The sequence below is a fragment of the Cryptomeria japonica genome, chromosome 7 (assembly GCF_030272615.1).
Source record: "Cryptomeria japonica chromosome 7, Sugi_1.0, whole genome shotgun sequence".
Taxonomy (NCBI): domain Eukaryota; kingdom Viridiplantae; phylum Streptophyta; class Pinopsida; order Cupressales; family Cupressaceae; genus Cryptomeria; species Cryptomeria japonica.
The window spans coordinates 26,744,758-26,759,016 of NC_081411.1; positions in this window are offsets into that span (position 1 = coordinate 26,744,758).

Genomic DNA, 14,259 nt, shown 5'->3' on the forward strand with positions numbered 1-14,259 from the left:
ATAGCTACGAAATCTAACAAGAATGGTTGCGTACCAATTGTCACTTGCTGGGCCATCAACAGGCCGAGTGGCTTAATGCCATGTTGGTCCGCTCCCACCAGGTTGAATGTGGGTGGCCACAAGGTGGGCTTCCCCAGTCGCTTCCATGTTTCTTCTGGTAGTAAATTCACCCCAGATCCCCCGTCTACAATGGTGTCCTTCAAAATGGTCCCACGGATACCCATTTCTACCACCGCTGGGTGTCTACCATTGCTCAAGGCTAGTAACATCGGGTCAGTCGAAGGGCTGACGGAAACCTCCACCTGTGGTGTACTCTTCGAAGCGGTGGCGGGAACCCCTACCTGTGGTGCACTTGACGATACGGTGGCGGGAACCCCTACCTGTGGTGCACTTGACAATGCGGTGCTTTGCACATTGGTGAGGATGGCAGTCCTCAATTGTGGCGTAGAGTCTAGAAGGTCTTTTACCTTTATCGGCACCTCTATCTGCAAGATTTGCCCAATGATGTTATTTTCCGCTTCCGTACGGGATGATGTACTCGCCACCTCGTTGTCCCGTCGTTCGGTCGTCATCTCACGTTCAATATTGGCCTTTGCCTCCCGTAATCTCTCCTTCTTCGTACAGGGGTCGGGATAAGTGGCTTTTTTCGTCTGGGAGCGGGTGATCACCAGTACTTCTTTCTCACTAGTCTTCTTAGCCTTCTCAATGTTGAGGAGATTAACCCCTGCCTGCGAGCAATTTGCATCCTCATGGTCGCCTGACCCACACCAACGACAGAGGTGCTGAGGGGTGGCTTCCTTCGTGCAATCACGGGCGAAGTGCCCCCACTGATTACAGGCCCTACATTGGATAATTGGCTGGCCTTTGGCATCATACTGGGTACGGCTTCCGTTATTGTTATTGTTGCTATTCCTTCCGCCGCCACGTCTGTTGTCCCGGTATCCTCCAGATGATGCCGTTGTGTTAGTATGTTGGCCGGTACCCGCTAGTGCGGATGTTGTGGCCTACTCCGTGAACAACACCTGGTTCATTTGCGTACTTCGGGTTTTCATGTTGTATGGGCACTCCTTGGTGGAGTGTCCCATCACTTGGCAAATCTCGCAGAATGCCTTCTTTTGGCAAGTACCCTTTGTGTGCCTTTCCTCTTTGCACTCAGTGCACCATATGTCCCCCCTTCGTTCCGACCAGTGCTTCTCATTATTTTGAATTCTTTTCTCATTCGCTCCATGTCTTTCTGGAGCGCTTGCACCCGTTTGCCAGCCTCGTCGTCGCTGCTGCTTTCCTGTGAAGAGTCATCATCCTCGGATGAGGATTTATTACTTTTCTTCTTCTTTGATGTTTTGTGTTCGCTCTCCAGGTCCATCGCCCTATTATAAGCATTGTCATATGACGTCGGGGGTTCAATTTTCATCTTTCTCCGTAGGGAAGATTTCAACCCTTCAACGAACCATCGTTTCTTCAATCCATCTGCGGGTTGGCTTTCCATTTTACCCAAGAGTTCTTTCAGCCTCCGACTGTATGCCCGTACTGTCTCCCTGGTACCTTGTTTGGTACTGTATATCTCCGTTACAATTTCATTGTCATCACGGAGCAACCGAAACTCCCTCGTGAATTCCTTTTGTAGATTGGCCCACGTGGCCACTTTTTGCTTGTCCACATCAGAGTACCAATCTATGGCAACTCCTCGTAACGTGGCTGGGAACTGTTGTACCCAGTCATCCTGGTCTGTTACTCCGTTGGCGGACTGTTGTGACCATTTCACACATCGCCCCATCGCAAATGGGGACCCCCTCTTTTTGCTTGTTTTTCGTTCGTTTTTGCTTTCGTTTTTAGGATTTTGTTAGTCAGTCAGTTGTCTGGATTTAGGGTCAAGCCTTAGGGTTTTAATTTTGTCTTTTCAGACCAGAATCCAGTCGTTTTTGAGAGCTTTTTGAGCTTCCTTTTCTAGGATGCTAATTTTGAATGCAATGAATTCGCCAGAATGGTCTAATTTTCAATTGGAATGTTGATGCAGAGCTTTAATTTGTCTAAGTGTTGAAGTAGAAATGTGAATTTTTGTCTGATTGAATATTTTTGACCAAATTTTGACTTTTTCGATTTTGATCCTAGGCATTGGAAATGATTTGTTTTCGCCTTGTGAAGTGTTTAAATGTGTAAAATCATGATATTTTGGCTTGTGGGAGCAAAATCGCTCCTGTCCCTCAGTGAAGGACCGGAGCTCGTTTTCGAATATCTTACTATTCCTGCAGAGTCCAGATGAATTACGAATTGGAAGTGATGAAGAAAGGCGAGATCTTTCCATTGAATATAAATTGAAGATTTTCATGAGCACAGAAATGCCTCCAGGGGAAAATTCGCTCCTGTCCCTCAGTGAAGGACCGGAGCTACAAATCAAATTTTGCTTTGTCCTTGTGAGATTTCGACGACTTGATGATTTGAAGAGGTCCAAAGGGAGATGTTTTACCAGATGAATATAATTTGAGATGCAAATATGAAGAAAAATGACCCAGAATGTTCAAATTGCTCCTGTCCCTCAGGAAGGGACCAGGGCGAAGTACCTTATAGCTCCCGTCCCTCTCCCAGGGACCAGAGCGATATTCTTCATTGGGCAAAATCCAGGCAAAGATCAAGACAAGTTTACGTTCAATGGCAAGGAAGAGCGTGAGATGAACTCATTGAATACAAATTGAAGATTTTAAAACGTCCACAAGGGTCCTAAAATGCCTACTTCGCTCCTGTCCCTCAGGAAGGGACCAGAGCGATTTTTGTTATAAACGATTTTCTTGCCAAGTTGCAGACGATATCAAGGCATGGATGAATGGAGTAGAGCATGACAAATCCGTTGAATATAATTTTGGAAGCTGACAAAGTGAAATGAAGGCCACAAGAGCAACTTCGCTCCTGTCCCTCTCCAAGGGACCAGGGCGATACAGTGGTTATGTTGCTTCTTATTCAAGTTTAGAATCGCCCAAGTCAAGACGAAAGGTGGCAAGAACATTTCAAGACATCTTCATCGAGCACAAAGCATTCAAAGTCGTCACGTTGAGAGGATTTGCACTCTAAGACCCAGTTCGCTCCTGTCCCTCAGGAAGGGACCAGAGCGATATTAGGTATATTGACCAACTCATGCAAGAATCACGTGAGGTCAAGGTTTTGCACGATCATAGAAGGTCCATGGTGTCTTTTGAAGGTGATACACGAAGATTTCAAACGTAAAATGATCATCAAATTGAACATAGAGACCATATCGCTCCTGTCCCTCTCCAAGGGACCAGGGCGATTTACTTAAGACTCTTCATTTTGCTTCAAGTTCATGCCAAGTCAAGGCTTCATAAGGTTGTAGAAGGTTCAAGACGTCTTTTGAAGATGACATGCAAAAGTTTTGAACGTCCAAACGTTATCAATCAAGCTAAGGAGTCCATATCGCTCCTGTCCTTTGGACAAGGACCAAAGCGATTTTCTACAAAGCACCCATACTCCTTCAAGATCAAGGCAAGGCGAGGATGGACGAGGTAAAGGACGGTATTTGGAAGACATCACAACGAAGGTTGAAGTTCAAAGTTGCTAAGATTATGAAGAAAGACATGGATCGCTCCTATCCCTCTCCAAGGGACAAGGGCGATGATCCTTGTAACATTCAGACACCTCATGAAAGCAAGTGGGACGTGCGTGGAATGGACAAGCAATGATGTTATTCGCCTTGCGATGGAAGTTCGAGGATCAAAGATGCAAGATGAACGTGAAAACATGGAGATCGCTCCTGTCCCTCTCCAAGGGACAAGGACGATGAACATCCAAAGGCACTCATGAACGCATACATGACGATCTAACTCAAAGGACCCAACAAAATGATTGATATTGAACGTGGAAAGGAAGGAGATGAACGTTGAAAACGCAAGAATTATGACAAAATCATGGATCGCTCTTGTCCCTCTCCAAGGGACCAGGGCGATGAGGTACGTCCACTTCATTTTCATAATTTTGGCGCCAAATAAACATTTCAAATTTTCCTTAAATGCTAAAATCGATGAGTTTTGAAGATCCTATTAAATTAGCATTTAATATGGCGTTAGTCATTTATTAATTATTTTGCCTTTATTAAAAATCGAAATTTACAAATTAAAAAACGAAAGGCATTTAATTAATTATTAATTAATCATTAAAAATCGAATAAGAGCGCTCATACATGGAGGTCGGCCTTGTTATTTAATTAAAAATCATTTAAAAATCGTTTGAAATTGTTATATTTTACCAAGTCGGCCTAAGGGGATGAATTGTGAGGTAAGCGCTATATAAGGGGGGTAAAACTATCATTGTTACATCATTGTTTTGTGATTCAAAGTGCGAGTTTGCATCCCAGACGAAGGTAGTGCGAAGTGTGTTTGAATTGGTGCGAATTTCCATTCAATCCAAAGGTGGCGCTAATACATCCAAGGTGGTGCAATAGATCTTCATTTGAGCGAATTTGCTAAGAGTTGAAGACCACGTCAAAGCCAAGATTTGAAGATCACGTTGAAGACAAAGGTGGCGAAGTTGATTTCTTGAGGAGATAACGTTGAAGATCATTTATACCTCAATTTTGCCTAGGCGAATTTTTGTCTTTTTGCATTCTAGAGTTAGCTCTCTATTGAGGTATGGCGATTTGATTTTATTGTTTTATTTGTTCATCGTCATATTCTAAATTTTGAAATTTTGAATTTTGAATTTCTTAGCTCAATCGTTATTTTAGGAAATGATAACTCTAGAGATTTATCATGACGTTTCCTAAAATTTATTCTCTCTAATCTATGTTATTCATTGCAAAATCAAGTTCTTATAATGAAATGTTGTGTAGGTATGGCGACCCTGAAGGCGGGAGCATCCACCAGCCGCTCAGCTCTCATGAAAGAAGATCAGAAGATCGAAGAAGTGGAGACCAAGATCGTGTCGAAGTGGAGCAACATTGGAGATACAAACTTGGGGAACTTTAGCACGAAGAAGTTTCGAGAGGTCCCTTACATTGGCAAGCCATCACCTGTCGCCCGGAGAATAATAGAGAGTGGCATCATTAAGGCGGCCGGCTTTCCTCCAGCTATTCAGTGCCACGAGTTGATGATCGAGTGTGCCCGTCACTACAATCCACAGTCCAGGACGATCGTGTCCAATGAGGGAAACACTTTGGCGTACCTTTCAGAGGAAGCTATAAGTGAAGCTTTCCATCTTCCAGAGCACAGGGACATGATATACAAGAGCATAGAAGGAGCCAGATCAATATACGATGATGATCCAGATGCTTGCCTAAGCATAATCAACAAGAACTGGCTACTCAAGAGTCGTCCCCGTCTAAGCAAGATTCCGAACACACTGCACAGGATTGATTTCCAGGAGGAGTACAGAGATTTGATTACTATGCTCAACCGAGTTACAGGAGCACCTCATGCCTTCTATTTTGAGAAGTGGATGTTTTACTTCATCCAGGTGATTGTTCAAGGAAAGGGTACGATACATTGGGCTAGGATGATTAGCCATTGCTTAGACGTACAGCTGAGGAGACTCAGGGCTACTAAGTCCTTCCACATGAGTTCATATGTCATCTATGCTTTGATCAGGAGTGTTGAGTACGCAGGACTGCCTCACAGAAGAGTGATTGGAAGAGGACCTGGCGAGGTCAGAGCTTGTGATTCCTATGCCTACTTGCACCATTCGCCAGGGAAAAACTACAAGTTAGTTAATGATACCTTCACGATGAACATCACAAGGACGTTGCAAGGTGGGATTCACAACAGATTATCTCAGGATGCCCAGGAATTCATCAAGAGGTACGGTGCTTGGTTCATTCAGTTTCCCAAGTTCACTTACATTAGAGTGCATGGATGTCCTTTACCTCCATACATGTTGCCGAGATATCCGACAGACAGAATTGTGTTACTTGAAGTAACAAGGCAGTTGGCAGCATATGTGAAGGCATTCAGACACAAACATCAGAATGGAGTCCAAGTACCTATTATTTTGGGTAATTCAGTTGAGGTATGTCCTAATGTCTTAGCCATGGATGACGCAGAGAAGGAATTAGCCTTGTATTCTTTTTCATCTTTTGCTTGGAGAGAAAGCTTCGATCCACATGGACATTTAGAAGAGACGGTCGGTAGAAGATTTAGACATGAGCATCAAATTGAAGATTTTATGATGAACATCCTAGATGATCTTGAAGTGAAACGAAAATTGCATTCTAGATTGCCTTTGGATTTCATCAGGAAATGCAGGATTTACAGAGTAGCCGACCAAGCTCAGGACAATGGCAGGCATATCCAGTCTTCCTATGATAGAGAAAGCAAAACAATAAGGTTGGATTGGAATGAGCCCGAGGTCGTGGATTTAGATGCTTCGATGGCACCAGTCTTGTCTTGTACTCGCAGATGGGTAGACGTTCAGCATCAGAAGTTGAGAGAACAAGGCATAGCTATGTCTTTTACTTTGGAAGAGAAACCAGCCGAAGGTGGAGCTAGTGTGAGTGAAGGCAATCCTAATCCTAGGAATTCAGGTGAAGGTAACCTTCGATGTGCCAGTGAGGGCAATCTCCATCCAAGAGGTTCGAAGAGAAAAGAAAGGTCAGAAAAGAAAGAGCCTTCCAAGAAAAAGCAAGGGGCCAACAAAGATCGAGCACCAGGTACTTCTTCTAGATCAGAGAATAGAACAATTCAAGTGGAAGAATCCATGGAGTCTATGGTACAGAACGACAGGCAGGAGGAAGGACAGGCACAACAGGGTTCGTCAGACGGATCTCTCCAAGACTATGAGTTAGAAGAAGATAATGAAATGACATCTCCTCCCAGAGAAAAAGAAATAGTACATAAAGAGATTCAAGTTCAAGAGACAAGATCAAATATCCCAGATTGGTTGAAGGAAAGATTGACTAAGGTGATCGTAGTAGAGGACGAGGACAATGCAATTGATTTAGAGAGCCTTGTTGGACGTTCACATGAAGTAACAGAGAAGAAGAAGGCTACAAGGATGTCCAAGATGATTCGAGATGAGACTGGATCTAGAAAACTGCAGATAGCTACACCGGCAGCAGACAAATATGAGGGTGAGATCCTAGCAGAGGATTATGATATACAGACTATTGAGTTAGGACCATCCACAGCAGAGCAGACAATGGATGATGCCACCGACACATTTGAGGCATTGAAGGACAAGCTTAGAGAAGAAGTGGAAAAGAATAGAAAGCTTGAGAGAGAGGTCAGTGCATGGAGGACGTATTTCAGTCACATCAATGAACCTTTGGGACGTCAGGATCCAGTTAGATCACCAGTGCAAGCATTGCCACTTCAATCAATCAATGAAGCAGAAAGATTCAGGAACATGGTCCAGCGTACATGTAGTTGGATGGATAGATCTCATACAGTGGCCATAGAGTTTGTTACAAGGATGATGAAGATCATTCATCAAGCTATCCAAGTTCTTGAGATAATCCTCAGATTGATGATAACAGTAGCTGCATTTGCCCATACCAAGGACGTTATTATTCCTGTCTTGAAGGTTATAAGACACACATCCAGGAGAATTTTAGCGCAGGAGAAGATCTTGGAGGGTGATTCTCACAGTTTGTTTCAGTGGTCAACCTTACTCCATATGAAGAATGTTCTCTTCGAGGACATCAGTGTTAGATGTGGCCAAGTTGAGGAGGTGATCAATCCGATCCAGGACAGAGTATTTGAGGTACTTCGTACCATCCTTGGCAGAAGGATCGAGGTCGAGACAGATGTGGATATGCAGGAATTTGAGGATAGAATCAAGATCATCTTTTGCAAGGACGCAGATGTTACAGATGAGCAGTATGATCAGATGTTTGCCACCATGCTCCTGATTGATAGAACGAAGGAACTTGAACCTACATGGGACGCAGCTCTTCTAGATGCATTCGATCAGGTCATCCACTTAGAAGAGAGTATGAAGAATCTTCCCGAGATTCCAATCACAGAAATCGAAGGAATCATGACAAAATTCATTGCATATGCCAAGAAAGAAAATTGGAAAGGGAATAAGATTCTAGATGAAAGGTTGTTACAGATGACATGACATCTTATTTCTCATTGGTTGATACCTCTTAGGTTTTTGTGCCGAATTTAATATTTGGCTATGTATTTAATATTGTTCAGAAAAAAGGAGGTCATTTGTAACAAACCCTAATTAGGGTTTAGGTGTCATGATCTTGTCCGTTGATTTACTTTCAATCTGGACCTTTCATTGTAACTGGGGATGCTATTTATACCCCCATTTTTCATTTCATTTGGTAATAGTTAATAGTCAAATAGTGAAATAGTGCAAGAGTTAAGAGAGATTAGAGTTAGAAGCAATTTTATTTTGTAGCAAGATTGAGTCTTGAAGAGAGAAATTCAAGCAATTGTTGTACATGATGACTTGGAAATCAATAAAATATTGAAGTTATGGTGTTTTGTTGCAAATTTCTTGAGTTATCTTCATGGTTGTTTGATATACTTGAATCGCGCTCAATCGAAGTAGTTTGTTAATTTGAAAGACAAAGTGTGAGATTTGATATTTGGTAGGATTCGTAATCCAAACCACTAGCTTCTTGCTGATTGTAGGAACGCCTTGCGTGGTCGACTGGAGAAAACTTTGAGTCCCTTAATCTTCAATCATTATTGTGTCTTGGATATGTACCTTCGTGGTAGTGTCTTTGACCTTTGATATATTGAATATCATTATATTACCTTAGAAGATCGCACTAATTTCAATTGAGTTGTTATCTTATGGCAAAATTGAAGTTGGTTGAATCTTGCCAAGTCTCGTCCATACTGAGTCATTCATAGGGTTAGGCTAGATTAGACCTCTTTTAAACTCTACTCCTTAGCTATTTTTTTTGAAAATTCCTTTAGTTTAGTAAAATTTTCGAGCTTTTGGAATGCGTAAGACCCCTTGGAGGAAACAGCAAATCACATCATACCACTAAAAAAGCTTGTCCACATGTAGAGACCCTACTAAAAGAACCTTGGAGTCTACCTAACTGATCCTTTATGCAGATCTTCAGCAGTTAGAGACTATTTTCTCAAGAGAGGATAAGATGCCTATTGGTATTTTATTCTGTGTATGATTGTGTATAAAATACACGTCAACACGGACCAAATGGTTTCACATGTACGGCAGTGCCGTAAGGGGTCTTCCTTGCCCTCCCCTATGAACTTTGGCAATTTTTGTTTACTTGCCATCCCATGGTTGGGTCTCGCTCCTCTAATTCCTTGTGTGCTTGTACCTGGCGATCCTCCGCCTCCTGCAACTGAACCTCCACTTGTGGGTCCTCCGGAAAAAGTTGCTGACACCGAACCAAACAAATTGCCTCCCGTACGATACCCTTGTGCTCCCTCGGCACCTTCGGTCGTACCGTCACCTTCCGTTGTCTCCCTCCGGTTGGTTGTCTCCCTCCGGTTGTCCTCTGAAATGGACAAATTCTTTAGCAAGTCTCTGGTAGCGTCGATCAGGTTTAGACTTCGCCTTGTTTGTTCCACCAACTCTTCGCAGCTTCTTACCCTACGGTGGTATTCTGGCGAACTGTAGAGTTCTCCTTCGGCACCCTCCGTGACTCCTTCTGGCAGCCCTACAACAGTGTAGACAGTGTAGTTCTCTCCATCTATCTCTACCTCCGCAACCTCCGTGACACCTCCTGGGTTCCCTTCGGGCAACCCCTCGGCCGGTCATCCCTCGGCAAGCTGCCTTAGCCTACGCCTTCGTTCTATCTGCTGTCTGAGATTCAATGCGGTTTGTGCCACTTCCCATTCGTCACTCTGTATTTTTTTATTTTTGTCCTTATTTAGTCTATTGGGCATAAGTCACTTCCATACACAGCAACCACACGCCATGTACACAAATTTTTTTATTTTTTATTTTGCCTTTCGGCCACAATTTATATCAGCAGTGTGTCGGGATTATTACAAGGTTTAATTTCCCCTTCGCCTCTTGCCATCACGCTCTGTGTCCCACGACGATTGTTCCCTTTGCGCGTCGTCAGCCTCTGGGTCAATCTCACCAACGGGTAGGCCCGTTGTGTCTGTGCGCCATCCGTGTCTTCCGTTCCTGAGTTCGTCTAGGCAATGGCGCCAAATGTTTGCCCTCTCGGGTAAACGGTTAAATGCAAAAAGTAAATGCACAGAACATAATGGAAATATATTAAATAACCAGCCTCTATATTAATTCCACAGTCCATGTACAATAAGTGCTTATAACATTACATCTGAAATGACTAACCTGATCCTACTTCGAAGAAAAGGTACACAATATATAATACCCGAAGGGGCGCGACACAACCGTCGCGACTCCAACTACCTACCCGTCGGCTAACTAACTGACCGCCGTAACTCATTATTACCGACGACAACATAAACATAATATAACAACATAACATAATGATTATTCCCGGCAACAACCTTGTTACCTTATTGATCTATTTTGGCTTCTCTGATGTATTTACATGGTTTCGTCTCTTGTTTATCTTCATTTTGTTTAAGTGGTTGGTTTAACAAGGCTTGTATATCTTTGAGTAAAGCCAAGGTAATATTTGGTCAATTAGGGTTTCATCATGTTTTCACAATGATTTTACGCTTTTCAAGACATCCAGCTTCCTTATCACAACCATTTTCATACCTTGTTGGGGTTTTATACTTTTATTTCTTGCTAGTTGTCAATTTGAACTGCACCTTTTTGTTGGATTTTGAATCCAACAGCTTAGTGAAACATGGGAATGATTTCAAGGTGTGGGATCCTTGTAGAATGAAGCCAAAGCTTTAGATTATGGCTTGATTCCCCATCTAATCTAGATGCAACGTGTTGGTCCAACCTAACACCAGATAATCCTACAACTAATTCTACTCTAAAACTTGCTAGGGAAAAGGGGAGAAAGCATGTTTGGAACGTAAAGGGGTGGTGATGCACCTAGATTAAATGGTGTTTCCTTGCTCACTAACAACACAAAATACCAATGAAGCTATGAAGGAAACTCACACGATTTTCTATTTCAATATTTTGTTGGCCAATATGAAGGTAAGGAGTTGTAATGTCCCTTGTACTAAATATGATAAGATTTGAAACCCTTTTGTGATCTTTAAATCAGATTTGCAATAAAGAGTAAACACAGAAATCGGGTGGACAAAAATGCCTACAAAATTACACCAAACCGAACCTATAACTTTGTGCAACTGATATAAAATGTTCACAACAGATTTTGACATGGATTTCATAATATTTTTGCTGTTAAATGCATTGGATAACATCAATATATATGTGCTGCAACTTGACTCAAATGAGTGACCAAAACTGAAGTCAACCCACACACTGAAGCATCAACAACTATCAAGACAACTCAGTAAACTACACAACAAAGCTCTTATTGAAGGTATACATGAAAAACACACATAAATAGTAGCAAACCACAGCCACACAACTAAAACCACAAAGTTTTCAATGTAACTTAACAATGCTTGGAGCAACTATTTGTAACAATAAAATATCTGTTCTAAACATTAATAATATCAAAATACACCCTCTTTGCTGTTATGAAAGCTACAACAAAACTAGAAATGTAAACTCACACAAACCCTCAACTAAACTTATACAAACTGTGGAAATAGACTAAATAAATTGATACCAAATTCATTGACAAACTTTGTATGAGCTTGCACTTGGAGTAACCTCAGATTCCCGTCCTGGGGTCTTCTTCTCCACAGATTTGACAACCTCTGAAGAACAACAAAAGCTTAAAAGCTTGATAGCAGAACAACAAAGTCAATGAATTGAATGTTGGAATATTGTCATTGATGTCAAAAGAAGTTATTATCATCAAATCAGTCCAAAAGTGACTTATGACACAAAGAACATAAAAATATTAAAGTAGACTGTTTAAATGCACGAAGACAAAGACTATGGGCAGTAATCAAGATAACCAACCAAGATCTATCCTATAAATTGACATGTTATAAGGAGTGTTTGAAGGTGACATGGCTAACACAAAGAGCGATGGGGAGAAAGATAAGCTTCAGATTATTTGAGACTTCATTATATTCATGCTAGCCGATTCAACATATAGTAAATTACTTCCGAAGTCAGCAATCAAGGGAATAAGAGCATGGCAAAAAATGTGATCCCCAATATGTGTAATGCAGCAAAGAGGATGTTTCATGATGCAACGACCTAATATTCCATAATCTCATTAGCAATATGGCCGACTTTTTTTTGGGCAAGTTTGCCGATTTCTTTTCATGACAGCGACTTTACTAAGAGAAAAGCGACAGTCTATTGATTAGAACAAGCACCAATTAATGGTTAAAAGGCAACTTTGAAATAAACACAGCGACTTTATAGCAGTATTTGTTAAAGCATTGACTATTGTCAACGGAAGATAAAGTGGCGATTAGTAATGAACGATTACTACGAAGAGTTTCGATTACATTAACATTTCCAAAAAGGTGCGATAAAGAATGCGATTGATATGTTAAAGTAATTAAGGTGGTTACAAGTAGTCGAGGGATGCATTCGATTTGTTAAAGTTGCTTGTTTGGTTACTGAGTAAAGTGACTCTTCGTTGTAAAAGACATGTCCTTCTTCATGAGAGGATATATGCAGAGATTAAAGATGAAGAGTGTGGATGGTGTGAAGTATGTGAGTATAATTCTGAACTTATAATTCAGAAAAAGGAGAGTTTTAAATGTGTGTGGTGTGCATAAATTGAAAATATGTATATCAGTCAAAAGGAGAATTTTTGAAGAATAAATTGTACAAGATTGTGAGGAGGTTATTTGCATGTGTATGTGCAAATTATGAGGAAAAAATTAGACTTATATTGTATATTTATGAGAGTCATTGCAGCATTAGAGGAGCAATTCATCATTGAAGTTGGTGCCTACATTCAGTAATGGGAGTTGGTGCTTCCAGTGGGTTGGTTCTCACAAATCAAGTTAGGGGTTGGTGCCTACGAACTTTGTAAAAGAGAGATACATTTTAGAAGCATTTATTGCCATGGTTTTTCCCGTTAAGGTTTCCATGTAAAATGTGTCTTCGTGTTCTTATTTGTTTGTCTTGTATATATATTGAATAAGATTTATATTTGTTAAGTTGTTAAAGAAATTGAAATTCCTTAATAAATTGATTCAACCCCCCCCCCCCAAAGTAAATTTGAGTGCTCTTCATCAAAATGGAGCCAAAGTTACATATAGATCAAAACCACATTCAAATGCAAGTTTGGGCGCCAAAATGTCAAGAATATAAACTACCATTTGCAAGTGTCCTTCAAGCTCTTCCACTTTTCAAGCAAATTGCCAATTGCGAAAACTTGCTATAGGCTTCCAAAGAGCCACCAAACATGCCAAAAGAAACATTCGCATTTCCAATGCCACAAATTGGAAAGATTATTTAATTTATTTATTATCAGTGAGGAAATAATATCTTTGTTCAAACCATATCACCAAATTTAATATTATTCTTGGTCTATCGATAAAACCTGGTTGCCATTTTGGGACAGATGGCTTGCTATTTTAAAAAAGGGGACATGACAAGTCCTCCCTACAATTTCTCGTCCTCAAGTAATTGTAAACAGGTAGCTCCAATATCATGTTGCCACGCTAATCAATCATATCAAACTACATATGAAGCCTTGATCCTATTTGAATAAAGTTGCTTTTTCCTCTCAAGCATCTTGAAAATTTCCTGAAAAATGTTCTTGTGTTGTGCAATATCATGACACAAATATTTAATATGCAACCTCATATCCCATATTACAAATCTTCTTCAATTAGCAGTCTCTCCCGTTTCAATGTTTTTCCAAAACCGTGTGTGCACGGTCAGAGAAAGCTAAACCAAAAGTCCTTACAACCTTTTCTAATGATATAGTTTTGATTTATGCAACACAATGGAATATTACAACATCAAAAGAATCCTCAAAAATAATGAATGTGCAATTTGGAAACAATTACCCTTTTTATCTGAGTCATTGGAACACTAGTTACAAGAATCAACACTATTTGTTCTTGTAGGCACTAAAAATGGTCAACACCTATGTCTCCTATTTTTAACATATAATGCACATAGTCTTTACTGACCCAATTCTCCAAATTCTTTCCATATTTGTCCAATTTGTACCAATGATGAAATAATTGTTTAAATGACCAAATTAGTAGCAAACCATGATGTGTCCCTTCTAAGATGGGTAAGGAACCATATAAGAGATGCAATATGTCTATGAGTAGTCACAAATTGGGGATCATTTCTTTCCAAACT